We start from the raw sequence: 4,953 nt of genomic DNA, 5'->3' as shown, positions 1-4,953 counted from the left end.
AACCACCATGATGTAGTCATTGCATCATGTGTGGTTTCAGCCCCATCTCCATAGGTGCATCTGGCCAGCATCAATTTATGTTGATTCCAGGTCAGCAGGGATTCAGTATAACTCCCAGTAATTGTTTCTCCCTCGACAGATATATTTCTTCACCCAGGATATCTGTCATGGTCCTCGGTGAATGCTAGTATGGTCCATTTATTTGAGCTCATATTCAGCCTTTCTTCCTCGGTCCAACTTTTTATAATATTCAGGTCCTGCTGCATGCGTCTTCTCAGTATATCATTGTATTTGCCCTAGAATAGAATGATCAAGTCATCTGCATAGATTGATGGATGTAGTCGTTACTACGTGGTAGGAGGTTATCATGAAAAATGAGAATCAATACTTCCTATCTTTTCAATCACTTGTTTTTGTAACTGAGGTTACTGCAGTTTCGTCCTACAAGGACATTTTCAAACGAATACAATAAACTGGAATAATAGACAATGTAATAACGGTAATAACATATGGTTCTTAATGACTTTGTTACCTGAATTTTGTTGACGTGTGACAATGTGGCAATGTGACAATGTGACGCTAATCTGGCAATTGGCGAGTAGACCAGTTTAGTTTGGTCATTTAGTAGATTACATCCGCAATGCGTATATTCATGAATTTCCAAGAATTCCAAACAGTTGAGTTTCCAACCCTTGCCTGCATAGTGCAAAATTTCCACATAGCTTACATCCGGTAACCTGTGGTTGCACTCTGAATAATGGTTTTAAAATGTCAAATCATTTTCATCTAGTCTGAAGGATCTTTCATTCGTTTTGAGAGATTTCGGTCACAATGTCCCTCATAAACAGTATAACATACTTACCTAAGCTTCAGATTTCTTCATTTTGTTCACTTTATCTTTGGCATTGAAACGGAAATTAGATGACCTGGCATGTGGCCTGAATGCCCCTTCCACATTGATTTTTCCGATAAATCCCGCAATTGTCTCTGTTTTTTTTTTTATCAAAATTTGTTGTATCTGAGGGTATGATACACAACACAACAAAAAAATATTTTTTGAATGTTTCCTACACTAAATTAGTCAATTTCTACTAATTTTGGGGTGATAAAAACGAAAATAACAATGAAAAATTTTTATTAGCTCTGGTTTTTGAGATACACAGTACTTAATCTTAAAGAGTAGTTATACTATACATGAAAAGTGAAAGTACATAAAACAATATTGTTATGTTTCTTTTAGAATATTTTTAGTACAAAATTAATAAAAAAAACATTATTCTTAGTGTTTTGACAAATAAAAGAAGTTTGTACCACCAAATTTCAATTAAGTCCATCCGATTCATTGTAAGATCGCTGTCGTTTAGCTTGTCTTTTATAAAACACTTCTGGAGCATCCCTACACACAGACCAGCAGTAGTCTGCAAGCATTGCTTCATTTCCAACGGCCCTGATATCTCTGTTCCATTAAGGCAATGTCTTGATGGAATCTTTCTCCATGTTCGTCACTCACAGCTCCACAGTTTTGTGGGAAGAAATTAAGATGAGAGTGAAGAAAATGAATTTTTAAGGACATGTTGCATCCAAGTTGGTGGTAAGCTTGAAGAAGCTCTTTAACCAATGCTGTGAAGTTATCATCTCTTTTGTTACCTAAAAACCCATGTACAACCCCCTTAAAGGCTTTCCAGGCTCTTTTTTCATTTCCTGTTGAAATCATTTACGATTTCACGGATTTGAGGCCCAATAAAGATGCCTTCCTTGACTTTAGCATCACTCAACCTGGGAAACTTTGCTCTCAAGTACTTAAAAGCTTGTCCTTCCTGGTCCATGGCCTTCACAAAGTTTTTCATTAGTCCCAACTTAATATGTAATGGGGGAAGGAGAACATCCTTAGGATCTACAAGAGGCTCGTAAACTCCATTTTTCTCATTAGGGTTTAGGTCTCGTGTAGGCCAGTTCATTTTTTTATAGTGAGATTTTCTATCCCGACTGTCCCACAGACACAAAAAACATCAGTACTTGGTGAACCCTAATTGCATTCCTAGGAGTATAGCAATGACTTTCAGATCACCACAGATGTGCCACTTGTGTTGTTCATATTTGATTGATTGGAGACGTGTTTTCATATTTATATACGTTTCCTTCATGTGAACTGCATGACCTATAGGAATAGAGGGTAGCTGATTTCCATTATGCAGAAGTACAGCTTTTAAGCTTAGTTTTGAAGAGTCTATAAACAGTCTCATTCAGATGGAGTGTGATCCAAATTCAAGCAGTCCATCAAACCATTAACATCAGAACAAACTACGAGGTTTTCTTTTTTCTCAAAAAATGGAAGCAAATCTTTTTGACGCTGTCTGTACTGAGATATTTTCACATCATGTTTTAGAAGATTCCACTGTTGTAGTCTTGACCCTAACAGCTCAGCCTTTTCCTTAGACAAGCGAAGATCTCTTATAAGGTCACTCAACTCTGCTTGACTAATTCTGTGCGGATCACTAGACCTATCGCTTACCTCAAAATCAGGGTCATAGGATGTAGAAGGATGGGTTGCTTCTTCTAAACAGTCTTCATCACCTTCCTCTAAAATTTCATAGTTTTGGGGTGGAGAAGGGACTGGCAAATTGTCTGAGTGTGGTACAGGCCTAAGAGCAGATGGGAGATTAGGGTATTTAACCGTTCCTCTTTTCTTCATAGATAAACCTTGCTTAATGGGAGGAGTTAAGCAGAAATAACAGTCGTCTGTATGATTGGTAGGCTCACGCCAAACCATAGGTACTGCAAAAGCCATTGCCCGGTTTTTATTTTTCAGCCACTCTCGCAATATGACGGAACAAGAATTACAACATATATGAGGAGCCCATGATTTATCTTGGTCCCCAACTTTCACACCAATATAATGTTCATAGGCTGTCTTAACGATAGGTGTCATTTTACGTTTCTGAGCCTTAAATGTTATTTCACCACATATATAGCAAAAGCTATCGACAGAATTCACACACTTTCGAGGCATTTCAGATCAGCACTTAAATTAATTTGAAAATCAACTTCACACGATAATTTCAATAGCAACCACGTGCGTACAATTGACAAACTCACATAGGTTATGTTTACTACTTAAGAACAGCTGATGAGAGGGGTGTTATGTAAACAAACATGTGTACCAACTGTTGGTGATGAAATATTTCATTTGTTGAAAACTCAATATACATATATATAATATAATGATACTATATCTTGAAAACAAGAGCTAATATATAATTTTTATGGTCACTTTCGGTTTTAACACGTGGAAATACATTAAAATCATCTAATTTTAACCCCGAAACAAAAACTTTGTTGTGTTGTGATAACCTAAATGGTTAATGTAAATAAATAAATTTAAAAACCAGTAATCATAAACATAGTGGATCGAGTCTTAAATATACAATTTTTTCACTAGATATTGTCCCTTTACCGGAGTTTGACTGGAAGAAAAAAGGAAGAAATAAGTCACAGTTGGTGGGCGGTAAGGGCGGAGAAAATTTATCACGAATCAGCCAGCCCCTCCCAATCGATGGGAACTTTCGACACCAGCCCAAAGGGTATTTTAATTTCACCCACTTCTAAATCTTACAAGTATATTCGACACTACAGTATTTTTTTGTTTTGACTCAATTAATAAGCTTAATTAATCTAAAAGAACAATTCGTTCAGGCCAGTCTCAACTCCCTACACTGTAGGTTAATAGATTAACACCTATCAGAAAAAAACTACTCCCCTGGCTAATACCACGAAGGGCGCTGGATTATATCCGACAGGTGACAGTGCAGGATTCTTCACTGAAGTTATTCCTGCATATGCTGTTGGCTATACAACTGCCGCAATAGATTTTCAATTATTGGAACACACTTTCAGACCAGTTTCGAGCTGTTTGGGCACTCGTCAGTGCAAGGTAGTATATATCATCAACATAAAGTCGATCATTTTCGATAATTGAAAATCAAATTCCTTCAGAGTATCATTCCTCGAACTGAGCTGAAGCAGACAACAAACAACAGGTTTGTCGTCGCCCCATCTGCCTGTGAACAAGGTAACCAACTGCATATCCGAAATTTGCTCAATTCCTCGTATAAAGAAAGAAAACTTTTCACATATAGTCAGTGGGCATACTTGAAACCTGGCTATAAATCAAATCATCTAAAAGAACAATTCGTTCAGGCCAGTCTCAACTTCCTACACTGTAGGTTAATGGACTGACACCTATCAGAAAACAAATACTCCCCTGGCTAATACTACGAAGGGCGTTGGATTATATCCGACAGGTGTCTGTGCAGAATTCTTCACTGAAGTTATTCCTGCATATGCTGTTGGCGATACAACTGCCGCAATAGATTTTCAATTATTGGAAACAGCCCGAAATCGGTCTGCAAGTGTGTTCCAATAATTGAAAATCTATTGCGGCAGTTGTATCGCCAAAGCATATGCGGCAGTTGTATCGCCAACAGCATATGCAGGAATAAATTCAGTGAAAAATCCTGCACTGACACTTGTCGGATATAATCCAACGCTCTTCGTGGTATTAGCCAGGGAAGTAGTTGTTTTCTGATAGGTGTCAATCGATTAACCTACAGCGCAGGGAGTTGAGACTGGCCTGAAAGAATTGTTCTTTTAGATGATTTGATTTATAGCCAGTCTTCAAATATGCCCACTGACTATATATGAAAAGTCAATTAATAAGTGTGACATTTCCTCTTGAGACAGCAGACCAGAAAATGGTCGTGACTTCAATTCTCCATTTCATAATCCACTAGGTGAAACAAACATCGCATAACTCGTCTTCCTCGGGTTGCATCCAAAAGAAAGCGAAATTTTCTTTACTCGAGATAATTATATTGACGAAACTCGGCATTGTCAATTGTTTTTGTCCAAGCGTCTGTGTCACATGTTTCATATAAAACATAACACTGGCTCGAT

This window comes from Leptinotarsa decemlineata, unplaced genomic scaffold, assembly GCF_025532065.1.
Source record: "Leptinotarsa decemlineata unplaced genomic scaffold, Ldec_3_MD MMD2_tig00078422_RagTag_RagTag, whole genome shotgun sequence".
NCBI classification, from domain to species: Eukaryota; Metazoa; Arthropoda; class Insecta; order Coleoptera; family Chrysomelidae; genus Leptinotarsa; species Leptinotarsa decemlineata.
The sequence above is the reverse complement of the archived record's forward strand: the minus strand, read 5'-3'. Positions refer to the sequence as shown.